This window comes from Atractosteus spatula, chromosome 17 (assembly GCF_055471065.1).
Source record: "Atractosteus spatula isolate fAtrSpa1 chromosome 17, fAtrSpa1.hap1, whole genome shotgun sequence".
Taxonomy (NCBI): Eukaryota; Metazoa; Chordata; class Actinopteri; order Semionotiformes; family Lepisosteidae; genus Atractosteus; species Atractosteus spatula.
The window spans coordinates 15,660,520-15,677,048 of NC_142722.1; the positions used below are offsets into that span (position 1 = coordinate 15,660,520).

The 16,529-nt window shown below is 36.5% G+C and overlaps 1 protein-coding gene across 2 annotated transcripts in view; it reads left to right on the top strand.

Annotated features, from left to right (window-relative positions):
• Positions 1 to 16,529, top strand: part of mn1a (MN1 proto-oncogene, transcriptional regulator a) — a 36,843-nt gene that overhangs the window by 10,677 nt on the left and 9,637 nt on the right. Inside the window, exon 2 of one of the 2 annotated variants that reach the window (XR_016094362.1) lies at positions 15,149 to 15,264. The exons of the other annotated variant lie outside the window; for it this stretch is intronic. The gene's annotated coding sequence lies outside the window, so the exon portion shown is untranslated. The remainder of the gene's footprint in view (positions 1 to 15,148; positions 15,265 to 16,529) is intronic. 2 annotated transcript variants of the gene reach the window in all.

Genomic DNA, 16,529 nt, shown 5'->3' on the forward strand with positions numbered 1-16,529 from the left:
AACGTCCTTGAGGAGATTTAAGGAGATTTGTTTAGACTACAGCTCTTAACTTAAACCATCATAGCTGGGGTAACAGTGGGTAGTCTAATAAGACACCAACTTGTTGGAAAGCCTATGATCATGCTACCCAGCCTGAATAACTGTACCACACTGTGCCAACAACAGATGATGCTGTGGTTGTTTTCAAGCAACCTAATTAGTTCAAAGGTTTACCGAGGACTCAACCTGAGGATATAATTATTAAGCAAATAAACCTATGAATGGTGCTACACAGAGGGAGAAAACCCTCTTGTCTTTTTTCAGTAGAAGATTTTTATTTGTAAACCATAAGTTTGCAGTTTTTGGACACATAGCTTTAGTTATGCTCCCTAGTCTGGTGTCTCCACTCAGTAACAGGAACAAGTAGCTTACCTACACCCCACATCAGCTATTCAGAAAAGGGGGGGTTAACACACCATGTCATTTCTGTGTTCCAAAGACATTTGAAAGTCCTTTCATTGGTGGGTGTGTGGTGCTTTATAGTTGTGTTTGTGTGACGAAGTGGACGGCTTGGGCTTTGGTTTGTCCTGACAGGAGCCGTACAAACCTCCTACAGTAGTTTGCTCAGCGCATACAGTTGCTGCTGGCAGTTTGTCAGCTGACACTGTAAGGGGCTTTTCTGCTGTATAAACGTAAGGCGAACACAGTGCCTATGAAGATATACTCACCCCTTGACCGGCAGATATGTGGAAACTCAGCTCTTAAATGGATATTTCTGTTTAGTAATATGAAATCTCATGGTTTTGGTTATTTTTTAATTTGAAAATATACCATTTGGTGTCTTCGCCATCCTGTCACTCTTGTTTTCTCCGTTTTTGACCTTTGTAAAGACAGAGATTGCTTGGCTTCTACCCTGTTTCTGTGCTTTACCACTGAAAAAACGTCATAAATCATCTCATTCTCAATTCACGGTCTTATGTCCCCTTAACCTCTTTGATTGTTTGTGATGGGTGTTTTAGTTTAGTATGTCCTTTGCAATACCATACACGCTTATTAATAGAAAAAACACAAGTCTCCAGCTGCTTTTTATTATTGTTTTCTAAAGCCGGGATAATAAGATACTACATGAGATTTATTTCATATTTTTAACCTCGTGAATGAAAGGGCACTACTTAGGGCTCCTAAAGGATATTTTTGTAGTGTCTGAGAAAACCAAGGCGGATGCCAGAGAAGTTACGCGATATTCTCCACTGATTTGAAATGTACATCCAAGACAAATGGACTAAGCTTGTGGACTTATTTATGAGGACAGATTAGTGCGGAGTGCTCCCAGTGCTCAGTGTAATGGGGATATTATAGCCTGTTTAGTGAGTGTTATGCAGTGGGCTTTAATGAGTTCCGATCTTCTAAACTGCCTTCATAAGACTCAGTTTTTTGGCCAGTCTTGCCCAGCTACCTCAGGAGGGATTATAATATATGGAGACAACATTTGGCAGACTAACAATTTCAAATAATCACTTGTTGATGAACTGTTAAGGAAAACTCTTCTAATGCTCCTGGGATGCCACATTTTCTGAATGACAAAGTCAGCGTTAACAATATATATATATTTTATCGTACTGTTCTTCTTTAATGCACATCATATAATTTTATAAATCCGAATTTCATATTGAAATGGGTGAAGTGGAAAGGATTAACATCTAAAAGATACAGCCTTTTTACAGAAAAATTGAATTCAACATGTAATTGAAGACACCTGTGTACAATACTGAAACAGTTAAAAATAATGATCATGAGCCAAAAAAGGACTTTTCATGACTGTTTAACTCTATGCAAAGCCAAAGGAAATAAATACATTTTTTAGATAAATTTAACATAGCTTTTTAGAACATAATGTAAGAATGGATACAAATGACAGGAGTCTTATTTGATTTGGTTGGTAGTAAGGTTTATGTAAACAGAGGCTGTAAAAGCTGTCTGTAGCTCATAGCTTCTTGATAGTTTGATAGGTATGTACAGTAGGTAAGTACATACATTTAAATCACGCAATATCAAAATGCTATGTATTATTTGTGCTTGCGTCCATCAGTATAGGAATTCCCTTTATGTGTTCTAAATGTGAGAACATATATCTCAGAATTATCACATTTTGTGTCCTTGTGCACACAGTAATGTCAGATCAATAGAAATGTTATCAGTTATTATATATGTACAAGCTTGACTGCTATGTCATGGTATAAAAACCATGAATTTTTAATACCCTGCCATATATAAATTCTTCTATTTAGTATACAGATAGCATTTTTCAATTGCTTGCTCTGCAGTTTTTGAATTATCATATATTTTATTACAAGTGGATTATACTCATAAAATGAAGGGCCTATAATGATTACAGGATAGTTATCTAGCACAAGATACTCTCTGAAAATGCTAACATAGCAAATAGAAGAAACTTAGCAAGAATAAAAGTGTTTTGCTTAAAAAAGGTGTTTTGTTTACTGTATGTTCCATAAAGAGAGGAACAGTATATTTATTGCTTCTTTTTTGCAGCAATATGGGGCACAGCAACTCACTTCATTAGGATCCTATGCACACCATTTCAGTGATTAAAGGATTCATTGCAATTACCATGAGAGGTGAGGGGTTGGTGGCAGTTGTTATGCGGGTGATGTGCACATTACTGTAAGTGTTACGACTTGCAACTCTGAAAGAAGCTCAGTCTTTACCCGAACTCCCCCTGCTCTGACTCTTGGGCCCATAGCACAAATCAACTGTGGGCCTACAGGTACAGAGAATGCATCTTCCAAAGAAAATTGCCCAATGTCTGTCATATAGTTTCTCCTTCGATTTGAATGCTGTAGCCTGGCATAATTTTACAATGCTCTTCAAACACCAGGGATGGAAAAACAGTCCCACTGCACGGCAGTGTAAGCCATTTCAGGATTCGCAAGCTGCAGACTCTTGAACGTAAGCCAGTGCCAGGTGCGTGACAACTGATTTTATGTATATTTGCATAAACTGATTTTATGTAAATATGCATAGACAGACACATAAAGTTAAAATGCTATTACATGCGTATATGTAAACATTTCTTTTTTTCTTTATTTTACGACTGTGCGTGTGTTCTTACAGGCCCTGAAGCCTTTCTCTCATGTCATCTCATGTCATATTTTCCCTTGCCAAATAATCATTAGGACACAGGAACAAAACAGAGGTTGCAAAATGAGAAGCAACCTTACCCCTCTTGTGTGTTTGCTACTTTCATAGCTACATAAATCTAAAATTTAACCCATCAGTTTTTTGAAAGAGTCCAGAGCTTGGACCTCACTCACAACTGTTCATATAAAGAACTATTTCCTATAGTCCTTCCAGTTCCAGTTGTCAGTTGTGACCCCATATCCAAGGTTTACCACTGAATCTGAAGTAGTCTCCAGGGTTGACTGTCCCTTAGGATTTTATATACTCGGATCAAACCGCCTCTTAGTCTCAGTCTCTGTGTTGTAGGCTGAAAAGCTTTAGTTCCTTTAACCAGTCTGTGAATGCAAAGTGTTCGTTTAATACTGTCTCAGTGTGCAGCCTTTTTTTGGAATGGCGACCAAAACTGTACACAATATCCTAAATGAGCTCTTAAGTAAACTCCCGCCGTTTTGCTGTGTGCCCAAGCATTCGATGCTTTCTTATTGCTTTTCCACAGTGGCCTGTGGAAAACATGAAGTAATCTACATAACCACCCTGATCAGTTTCAGTGTGTCACCACCTGCAGCTCAGATTCAGCCCTTGTAATATACTGTATGTATATACTGTGTATAATGTATGATCCTACATCCTGTGTGGATCGATTTGCACTTACAACATTAAATTTAATTTGACTAATCCATGGTTTGGTCAGATTTTTTCCGATTTATAGTGCTGTTGTTTTTGTCTGCCATTCACCCAATGTTTGTATCATTTGCATATTTAACGAGTTTGCAAACTCTTACTAGAATCTTAATGGCATAATGATCTCTATCCAGTTCATTAACCAGTATTTCATCCATATGCATTCAATATAATTCCAGTGACTTTTAATGTTTAAACTATCATATCCCATGGCTTTTAATGTTATCAATTATCCCTGTTACTTGTTCAAAGAATTCTTGATTCTTTTTGGCTGTCTTATTCTTCTAGCTTAGATCCATCATCTTCATAATGTTACCGATAACAGTAAAGTAACAAGTTTGGCTTTGGCCCCCTTTTTAAGAATTGGCGTTACATTTGTAATTCTTCAGTTTGTGGATACAGGTCTATGACTAATATTCCTCAAGTACAACTGAAAAACTGACTTTAAATTCAACTGTTCCCAGCTCGGTGTCTGTAGCACTGCCTCATTCCTTCAGGGTATGCTTTTTTAAAACTATAAACCTGCTGGAAAAATCCAGGGTTCAGTGCAGAACAACTGGGCATGTGTAAAAGGTACAAGAGTTTTAACATGTGAGAAGCATTTGAGAATCATTTACACTGAAGCTGGAAACCACCCTTAGGCCAGACGGAAGTTGTTCATCACATTTTGTACTGTAAATGGTCTTTCCATGTTTTGTAGCTCCAGCTTTAAACAGGAATTCATACTAAACGTTTTAATGAATTATATAATTTGAACTATTTATAAAACCAAAAGGAGGCCATTTGATTTTTTGCTGTTTCTTATGGTGTTGACATGTTTCAATATTAGTTGGAGCAGAAGGCAGCAGTGGTAGTTTAGGTAATGAGCTGCTGGAATATGCATTATTCTTTGTGCTCTGAATGTTAGGTATTAACAATAAAGTTATGCAGCATCTGGAGCCTGTAGTGATGTCGTATTTCAACATCCTTGCATTACAGGTAAACCAAGGGAATACTGCTGCAAAAAATCTTACTTTTCTAGTGATTGCTATAAACAGGTCAGCTACAGGTATCACTTGGACTCAAAATCTCTGATAAAACCTGACCTGTAGCTCTAAGAAATTTTGAACGTCTATTTCCGATTAACTGAATTCAGACATAGAATGATAATTCTTTTAAAAAATGCTGTCCCACAGTTTCTGCAATGCTTTTGTATAACAGGGCTCAGCTCCCTGAGCAGGCTACAGCAGTGATATGACCCCGCTCTGAAAGCTATACAGTGTAAAACTCTGCTGTTGTGTCTACAGCATGGTCAGGGAGAACTGTGCTCATCACAGGTAGTTCATACAAGAACATGGAAATTGTTTCATATTGGCTGTTAAGTGTGATAGGTTGGTGTTTGGGAATATTTCTTGCTATTTTTTTTAGATATTAATTTTCACGGTGTCCTAAATTGCATAAGTGTTGCATAGTATTTATTAAGTTTCTTTCAATATCAAATGGGTCTTGCTGAAATTATCTCAACATACTGTATATGACTCAGTGACTGTAACCTGCCACTCACCTTCTGAAAAGCATTTATTTAAGAACCATGATTAGGAAGTAATTTAATAGAATGCAATTATTGACTCATCCTAAAAAGACCCGACAGGCCTCATGACTTGTTAGGTAGGATATATTGGTTCTCTGCAAAGTGGGGTTAACTTCCTGTCGATCTATCAAAATCACATTTGTTCTATTGATATTTGTTCCAATTTGTTCTACTGACAACTTGTTAGTATGTTAGCATTTTGATTTTACAAAGAAATGTGATTGACAATTTGTGAAATGTAATAGCTTGGGGATATGGTGTGCTCCAGTAAACTCTTTACAAGGTGTTTTGTATTGATGTCCTTAATAACATTATCTGTGGTTTCACGTATTATTGTACAGTAACTCTTATTGTGTGGAAAAGTATCATAATAGTCCTGCCTTTAAGAATTCAAGACAGTGGCATCTGCAATGAAGTAAAAGCAATAAGAATATCTCTGTTGATGTGGGAAATGGTAGCTGTCTGTCGGATTTAGAGGGCTAAGTTTTCATTGTCTTGGTGAAGTAGCTTAATGGAATGGGGTTTGTAAAAGAACGGCATTGTTTCTTGTTGGTAATTTAATAACTAAGAGTTTTTAATAATGGCATAGCATGTTTAATTGTAACTATTTTGATATATAATATTATGATTATATCCTCAAAATGATAGTAAATATGAAGATTAAAAATAAACTTGTGTAAAAGACTATTTCTTCGGGTTAAAGTGTGTTTGGGATTTATAGTTTGTATTTTCTGTGAACTAAGTGAAGGGACTGACAATTGAAGATGTCTGGAAGACAGACCTGTGGAGACACAGAAATGGGATACACTGGCATTTGTCAGATGTTGAAACATGACTTGTAATTTACAGACACCCAGTTTGGGCTTTTGGTTTGAAAAAAGTACATGTCAAGTTTATTTTTGAATTCCACGTATCTACGCTGGAGTAAAGTGCTCTTTTTACATAGCAACCCTGGTTTCAAAATATCAGGAAGCATGCAAAATTGCTTTCTGACACGATTGGATGTTTTCTGAATGTAGCAGGAATCCTATTAACGTGTGGAGTGAAAGTTTTTTTTCTAGTCACATAGAAACTCTATGTACTGCAAATCACCTTTGACTTTGTTATATCGAAAACAAAGCTAAGCACTCAAGAGTATATATTACTTTACAACTGGCACCTAAGAAGCAACTGTTGTTCAATTGAGAGGGAAAGAAAGTTGTATTGGGTTTATCAGCAGGACACATCTGTGGCCTGGAAGTTTATATTCAAGGAAGCACATTTGTTTCATTTTGATATTGCTGTGTATTAACTTAATTAATGACAGATACTTGACAACTCTCATTAAAACCTGCTTCTAGGTACTGCTTTTGGTTTTCAGCATAAGTCTGTATAAGAGGACAGTGAAACATTAATTTCAAATTGGAGAAGTGTATGAACAATTTGAAGAACAGGTTGTTTTTCAAGAGCAATATCCAACGTTTTCTGTAGAGTACTGTTTCTTTTGCAAAAAAAGGCAGTTCATGAAGTTCTTAAATAAGTGGAAATGACAAATATGGGTTATTGATGATTACATTGTTACTGAAGGCTTACAGCATTGATTGTAGGTTTCTGTTTTCATAAATAACTGCTTTAAATATATGTTTTGTATAAAGCTTTTTCCATTTTTCAGTGGATGGTGTTTTGAACTGACCACTGGAAATATAAACTTTTTGATTTTCTAGTTTTGCACTTGGTCCAGTGTCGTGGATTTGATTAAATTGGTGAACTCATGTGTTTCTGTTCATGTGGAAATGCTTTCTTGCTGAAAATGAGTAACACCAAAAGAATCGTGTGTCTTTTATGAAATATTTAATCATTTTTTTGTGACAGCACATTGGTGTTTGCTTGGCTCTTAGAATATTTTGGCTTCTGTCAAAGAGCTTTTAAGTTTATTTTCTCCTTTCTTGTTTTATACTGAAGAGAATCTGAACTGAATTCAGTTCTGATGGGAGTTTAGCGTGAACTATGACACTGCATGTCTCGAGTTGCAGCATAGCACCCTTGAGGAAGAGGTAACCGATGTCGTGACTCATGCAAGAATGACTAATAAGCTGCAAAGCTGTTGGACTTTAGTTTGTCATTTTTTTTTTACATTTTCCTCACCATAGAAGACACAGAAATCTTGCTAATCTAATGATTAAACTTTTAAATATGTTTTAAAGTACAATGATTTTTTCTGTAACATTTTCCTGAAATGGGGATCTTCATGTGGCCTGGCAGCCTTTAAATATACCTGCATTCACCCCTGCTTGTTGATTTGGTTTGTATGCTAAACATTTGTTAAAAAATGACCATCGTCTCATTTAAAGTAATTGTCTTTCAGAGCCAAATGTATTCCGTATTTATTGAGATTTCAAAGCACGCTGTTCATCAGGACGGTGAAAACACAAAGTCAGAAAGATTTCTGTTTTCCACAGATTCATGCACATTACTTCCCATACACAGAGAAGAGATATTTTTTAACAAAGCGCAACATTTTCAGTAGCAGGCTTTTTTTCTTCTGTTTTTCTTATTATTCTAATTTAATTTTGCTTAATTTAAATTTGCATCCCCACATGCTGGAGTGCAGACTGCAGTTGTCTTCATAATATTTTAAGACAAAAAGAAAATAGAACAGAACTAATGTTACAGGTGCAATGTGTCAAACAGCAGTGATGTCCCCATTAAAGCACTGATGTACCGTGAATAGCAGTAATATTCCTTGGCATATAGATACTCAGGTAGGCTCTGTTGAGGAGTATCTTTAATTCATATTGAAAAATTGATAAATGAGTTGTGACATCAGAGAAATTTCTTCTAAGCAAAACTTTTCAATAAAATATTTGAGTTTTCTCTTCACAGCTCTGTGAACCTATTGCTATCATACTTAGTTCCAAAAACATCTTCTTTTTTTTGCAGATACATGCAATACTGGTCATGTACGTATTTTATTTACTTTCCTTTTCTTGGAAGAAAGCCCAATCAAATTATTAACAAATTAAAATTATAGCCACACGAGCACCTTTTCTTACTGGTTTTGTCTCTGTCTGGTTTGTAATTGTGAACAAGGGAGAAAAAATAAACCAACAACGCAAATACTTAAAGGCTGTTCAAAAATGAACACAATTCTTTTGATAATGTTAAGTACCTGTCAGAATGAAGTGTGAAAGAGGTGCCTTTGTCTTTTATGGTCTGTTAAATTTTGTCAGTTAATGTGTTGCAGAATTGGGATTTGAAAAAGGAAAACAGAGAGATTGGTAGAAGGATTGTACATTCTCCTCCCACTGCATCATAAGAAGTCTGTGTGTTTGCTCTCAGAATGTGGTAGGATTTGCAGTGTTTTCAGAAAGTATAGAGAGCAGATCATGAGTCAAGAGTTAAAAAAAATCACAATTATATGTATCCTGAGAAGTGTGAGCGCTCGCAATTGTGATTTATTAGGATGGCAGTAAATCAGTCGTGCCGCTCTGGTGTGTAAACTAGCTTGCACTCGTGTTCAACATTGTGCTGAGTTCCAGCCTTCAGGAACCGTGCCATATTTAACTGAAGGATGGAAAAAAACTAACCTTTATGCCTTCAAGAAACTTTTTTTTAACCTATTCTGGAGCTAAAGATCATGCTTTGAAAGTAATAGTAGGTCAGACAACGCTCCGTGGCCCAGAGTAAAACAAACTCAACCAGAAGCAATACTCAGGAAGCACTGTGCCGACTTCATTTCATTGGGATTCTTATTTTTTCCATCAGTTTAATGTTTTTATGGGAAAAATCAATAGTAATACACAATAAAGGTGTACATAAGGCTCCTACTTTTAGCACCATGCAATATTTTTTAATTTGTTAACATTTATTTAAAATACAACAAATACTTTGGCTGGTTTTCAAAATGGGTAAGGGCTCTATGAGTGAGGACATTCAAGTTAAAAAACATCATAAAATTAGCCAGACATATAACAAAAATATTGATTTAAATATGTCAGTTTAAATTCAAGCTATTACTAAATACTGGTCTTCAGATGTCTATATTTAGAAATGGTAAAATGGTTTTACTCACCAGAAAACCATTAAACTTAGGGCCTTTGTCTTTTTTAATAAAGAATGTTCGTAACTTTATGGGAACTTGTGATTCCATGCTTATTCTTGTTGAAAGCTCAGTTTAAATATGCATTTTTGTTTACACAGAGCCACTTATCATGTATTCTTAGTGTGAAACAAAACATTATAGCTGTAAGCTTGAATAGCAGAAATGCTTATTGTTTTAAGCCTATCTATTTTATTTTTATCATTTAAAGTCAGTATGCATTCTATGACTAAATGCGCACGCTCCTACTTCAGTAAGCGAATATTTGACGTTCCCGATGTATTAAGAGGAGCCCTGGTGCAATTGCACTTCCTGTATTGTAGTATCCAGTGCCCTCTTAAGTGATTCTTGTGTTCTCCCATTAATCCCTGTTGTCTCTCTTCCCTCAAAATGCAGACCGTCTGATAGCAGGATTGTGCTTGTGCCTCCCACTCTCCCCATGCTGTAGAAGCTCTTTCCAGAGAAGAGGTTTTACAGCCAGTCCAGTGAGAGGCTGGTTCTGAGTTCATATTTGGTTCGAGAGGCACCCAACTGTGATAATTAACAGTGAGGCTTACCTCTTCCCAAAAATATGACTCTCAGTGCCTGTTATGAGGTAGTACAATAACATTAGTAAACCAGAACAGCTAAGAAATTTCAAAACATAATTACTTATAAACGAAAATGTTTTTTTTCTAACATCGTTTGTTTTTTTTGTCCAAATAGTCACCTGTGGCTGTGATTTGCGTTTTCATCTGTTACTTTTAGGTACTCAGTGTCCTGATGATTTTTGTATCCAAAAGGGCTCTCTTACCATCCGTGTGATTTTGTTTTGTCCCAGTGACTGGCCATTAAGCAGCTCAGGAAAGTTAGAGTCTTTTGTGTTTGCTTTTATCATGAGGTATCGTACTGTATTCACCATGTTGAACAAAGACATTCAGTTCAAGTTCAGACAGAGACCCCGTGTTATGACTTCTGCTGTTACAGAGGCACCCTTTCGTTTCTGAGCATTAGTCACATTGAGGTGTCCACCGTATTCTCTATAGTTCCCGAAGAAAAGAACGTGATTTTAATCAGGATTTGAAAACGTTTTGGGAATCTTTGCTTATTTGCTTTGCAATTTGCTTCTTTCTCCAATAATTGATGTACAGTTTCAATCCATTGCCTTGCTGTTATTTAGTTTTCTGTTATTTTGCTTATTTTGCATAAACTGGTAAGGTTCTTCTGTTCACTCATTAGACTTGCTTTACAGAAGCACTAACAGCTTTATATTATTTTCACCATGAGTAATGGCAATGGTATGCAAGCAATTGTCAAGCTATTGTGTCCTAGTGTCTTGCAATGTAACATTTTTGTCCGGCTCATGTATTTGAAACATTCCAATATGAAAACCTCTGTTTTACCTAAATACATTCTTATTACTTATAATAAAAATCATAATAATTACTATTTACATGGAGTTAAAAAGGTATTTATAATGAAGAACAGATTTGTAGATCAGTATTAAAGAGCAATGAATAGCATAATTGTGAGTATCATAAATAACTGAGATGTTTCCATATATTGCAGTCAAATAAAATGTTGTCTCTTCATACTCAGATAGGTCCCCTGTCTGTAATGTCTGTATGAACCTCATCTATATCCCAATGGATTGCTGTCCCTTATTCTTTTGAGGCTTGAAAAGTCTTAACCAGTGCATTTCAGAAAGGGAAGTTTGACCAGGTTTGAACATGTAGAGATCTTACAAACTGAGTATTTTAGTTAGTATTGCTGTTGCTGAGGGTAATTAATTACAAATATTGTGTTGGTAGATTTCAGAGAAGTGGACAAGAATCAGAAGGGTTCTGTTTTATAAAGGTGACCCACTTGAAGGTCTATAGTCTCCTTTTCTCAAAGACGGGAGCAGCAGGGAGGGAGAGGTTAGTAGTGCCTTATCTGCTAACAAGCCCGAGGAAGCCAGGGTGCTGTGGCGGACAGCTTGCAGCAGGTTCACATGAGCTTGGGAAAGGCGAGGGCAGGGCCCCTCCAGGAGCATTCAGGCAGAAAGACCAGTTGTCGCAATCACAGACACATACCCAACAAGCCCCAGGCAGGCACTCCACACTCAGAAGGCCGCAGCACTGCCTTAACCCTTGGGGTGCTGGAGGAACATACGGGGAGTGCATTTTCATCAGTCTCGGTCACACTGACGGAGCGTAGCTCTCTTTATCCGCTTATCATGCATAGAAGCATGGCAAAATAAAAAAAAACCTCCAAATGGATGTTCAGATTGAGAGCTTGAGACACTGTATCAAAATCATCTCATACCCGGTAAAAAAAAAAAAGAAGAAATCAGTTCAGCTTTTTAAATTGATTGCACGGAACTCTTTAAAATTGAGACTAGGAGCGAAGCGTTTTTGACATTTTACGCATGTGGCGGTTTGATTTTATTTTGTTGGAAACTGCTGGGCTCGTCCGCAGTTTAATTTAATGAACAAGAAGATAAATTGAGTGTCATTAACTGAGTCAGCCTTCTACCAGAATAGAGAATTGTGCCCTCAAATTGCACTTACCTTTATTTTTTAAGGCCTGAGAATGCAACTCCTTGGTTTGTCCATCTTTAGCCCCTGTGGGCTCCACCATTTATTAGATTCTTTTGGTGCTTTGATTTACAAACTATCCAAAATACGTTCCTTTAGAGAAAGAGATATTTTTGGACTATACTATGGAAAACATCTGAACCAAATGCTGAGTAGCATATTCTCTGTTTGAAACGATTCTTAATTCATCAGACCTGTGCTAGAAGCTCGTTCACATATTTTTCAGCACATTCCTGCCGAGAAAGGGTTAAAGGAGAAGGGGTCGGCAGGGGGCCCAGCTCTCCAGCCCTGAAAATGAAACCTTTCTTGCTTGTGTTTTTCCCCCTTGTCTTTCCTCGGTTTGTTTGTGTTCCTCTTGGCCTGCTAGGAGAACTGGGACGGAATGCGGAGTCCAGGCCCGACTGCTGTCTGCCCAGATTAGAATGGGTCCCTGGGTGTAGTCTCAAAGAGAGGCTTTATTCCCTCAGAATTTCCAACTGTGTCTTAAGAATGTCTCTTAACCCTCTTTTCAAGGCCCTGTGTTCTAAATTTTTACAAAGACATCTGACCAGACTGCTTTTCTCTCTTTATCTACACAGTGCCTATAGTCCTTTAAGTATATAATTTAATGTCTACACACAGTGGAGATAGTGTGAGTGATAAAGATATAAATGTGTTTTGATCCTCAGTCTAAAACACATTTTCTAGATCTAACTCTCAGTTTAGATTTGTGGGCAAAAAAACCCAACAGAATTAGTTATTTTTATAAAACTGTGAATAATCTGTGATGACTAGGGCTTTTTTTCAGGAGGCAGCAAGTCTTATTTATTTTCTTCCTTTGTGTATTAATGCAAATACATCAATCCATTTTAGGAAAATTAGCAAAGTAAAAGAAAATATGGGAAATCCATCATTTCGGTTCATAAAACAAAAGTTTTATTATTTTTTGCATAAAGGCTCTTGAAAGAATGGTTTAGATGTAGATATAAATGCAAATATTGATGCTGTGATGCAGCTTAAGTAAACAACCACCAACAATTTTGCTCACAGCCGTTGCATAAAAGGCGTTAAAATGTATTCAAGAGCTTTTTTTTAACTTCTGGTTTTGTTTTTCATTATAGTTCTTTTTGCAGAATAGCATAAGTAAAAGACATTGACTGACAGACCTAAAATACATATTGTGGAAAATGAAACCCAGTTTAGCGCTTAACATTTTCACATCAGTCTCTTTCTTTGTTATGTAGTCATCATTGTACATTATAGGACCCACAGCATATGTTTATACATTTATTACCAGCCAGACGTCTTCGGTGTAGAATCCTAAACGCACATAAATGTCACCTAGTATCACACAAATGGAATTTTGGATTTTGGAGATCACGCGCTACACGTTCGGCAATAAAACAAAACTTTAATAAAACCGCCCAGCTTTGCTTTCATGACAGTTGCAGGTTATTTATTTGCGATGTTTGAATTTGCAGCTGCAATAGGTTGTATGTTGAGGTAGTAGAAGGAATGAAAATCTGCGGGTTAGCAAGCAGCAGACATCAAACTGACAGAAACAAGTCATGTTATTTCGTTTCACTAGATGAGCTGTATTTGATTCTGCAAGTAATGTGCTAAGAGAAGGCTACATTAAATTTGCTTTTGGAATGAAAAAAAGCATAATAAAAAATATATTGCTTCTTTGAAGCTAAAATGGAGCATTTAAACTTTGGGGATTTACATTAAAATGAACCGTCGGAACTCGGCTGCCTTTCATAGTGCTCTGAAATTGTAATTTTTAAAATATTCCTTCCAATGATAAAATTACTGATGTTATTCATGCTGTGTATTTTACCATTCAGGTTATTACTTCTTTAAAGCATTTTAGAATAAGGAGTAATCAGAAACTTTGCCTATTTACTGCTGTAAGCCTTAAATCTCTGGGTTTTAGATTTTTACTGCAATTTGTATGACTTTCTGTCCTTTTAAATATAAACTCTGGTGTTTAAAAATTCAGTTATGAAAGAATTTCTCAAGTGTAGTAAAGAACTTTGTACTTTTTTCACTTGTATCTTCCTTTTCAGTTCTTCTTTATTCCACAGTTAGGAATGAATCTTTTTATCTCACCAGGTTCTGAGTCTTACAAAGAGCAAATTTGTGAATTTTGCACCTGTATGTTTCATATTTTGTTTATGTGCAACGTAAAAATTATAAATTGATTTAAGAAAGGCAACAGATCACACAGTATGAGATATAGAAGTGCAATGACCTGCACAAATTAATCCCCAAACTGACTGCAGCTACCTTATTTGTTGTAAAATTGTTGTTGTGTGAAAATGCACATCAACAGGGCCTGTATTGCGGTGAACTACTGTAGTCATCTGCTTCCTACATTGTAAAAGATATATTTCTTCCAAACTAAAAGGACTCTTTTTTATAATTTTCACAAAAACAGCCTTGAAATTACACCTGAAATCTTCATTTCAAGCCCTCTAGGAATTATATGTTGTGTCATTCTAACATTTTAAAGTAAAATCTTTTTAAAACAAAACTATATAACAGCCTTTTAACATTTAGTTAATTTTAGGGTCAAATCACTGCAAACATAATAATGTAGATTATTCATTTGTAATTTATTAACCACCCACCAGGCCCCGCAACTGCTTTCATAATCATATATTTTAAAGTAGGTTAAATCTTAGTTTTCTAAATCTGTCAAGTAAATATTTTCTGATTTGTAAAGTATGTTGAAAAATTGAAAAATGCCTGCTTCTTGGAGTTGGTTTTTCTCAGCAGCTAATATCACCTACCATGGAGAAAAATGACAGCCTGTTAATGATGGCCCTTCTTATTCTATAAATTTTGACCAAATTCATTTTATGCACACGTGTACACAGTTCAGATTATATCGGAACATATGGCTGTAGAGAGACGGAGCCCAGTAAAAAGAAGATATCGGCAAAAATTATTCTAATGAGACGTTTCAGCTGTTAGCAGCTGTGCGCAGGAGAGAGGCTGACATGCAGAATTGCCTTTTTCTTTTCCCTTTTCCCCACATGTTTCATGTCTTCCCTCTTTGCAGAGCGGTTCAACTGACTGCCATCCTTTTGATTTTTTTAGGAGAAAAGGTTTGCTAGCAAGTCATTGTAAAAACATAATGCTTGCTGGAGATTCCTACTTCTGGGAAATACAAAATTACTTTGGAGGCTCCAAAGAGGAATGGGAGATATTTCAAGGTAAAAGTAAAATATATATATAATTATGAGAGGGAATCCTTTTCCAGACAAATGTGGAAGGATGCAAACGTGCCTTTGGCTTTTGTGAAAATGTAAATCCCCTGTCTGGATGAAAGTGTCTTGTTTTTGGAGTCAGGGGAGGTGAAGTGGGGGAGGTTTCAATGTGGCTGAACTAGGGGAAGACAGTCAAGGTTTTTCTTTCTCCCAGAGACCGAGGAGTTTTGGGAAGGACCAAGGGAAGCCCATTCCCATGACCGTCAACCAGCTGGACGGGTCTTTTCGGTTGGTTTCATTTCTGGAGGTAGTCATCGGCTCTTAGATTGCAGGCTGTTAATGCAGGAGTGGAGCAGTGGAGCAGTATTTTAAGTATAAAAAGTTGACTCTTTGTTCATCCTCCCCGCACCCCCTTTCTCCTCCCTCGCTGATCGCTTTGTGGACGGGATCAGCTTTCCAAAGACCCCATTTAGACCTTTTAATAGAGAGCTGATAAGGTAGGATGGGACTGTCACTTTGTTCCCTGTCCTGTGAATTCAATCAAAGCTAAGGCTCCTGATTATGTATGTGAGATATCCATAGGACTGCAAAAGACTGCACCACGACATGTGGCATTCTATTAACTGCTGCTAACAAGAAAAGCTGTAGGAAACAAGAAAAGAAACCCAAGCCGGTAGATGTTTCGATATCCATCTTCTTTGCCATTATAAATTGTTGGAGCATTTGAAGATACGGCTGATTGAAAAGTGCCACAGCTACGAACTACAGGTAACAGTTAATATGCATGTAGTGAAAATGACAGATGAAACAGCAGTTCAAGTCAAATTCGAAACTGTTCGTGGAAAAAAAAATACACATAGTAGGGAATGCCAAACTTTACTATCTTAAGTGTATAATGGAAAAAAAAGGAAAATACATAAAAAATAACCTACAATTAGAAATGAATGCTCTTTAACAAATTCATTTAACAAACAGATATTTTAGACAAACAGTTCACTATAATTACCGGGAAGACGGCATACAAGATAAAATTTATGCCTGTAGAGGTTGTATAATTTTATTGTTACATTTTAGCAGTGGTGTAGTTAGAGTGTGCAGCTTTTGTGTTTTAACTGCCTTCTGATAGAATAATCAAAGTTATGCACCTGAGGGGAAATCAGAGAGAGTATATGTGTGATGTAATGAGTTTAACAAATAAATGGTTTGGCACTACTTTCTTCTATGTTAGGCTTATTTAATGAAAAACTGTATACTTCTTAGGATATCTTCTA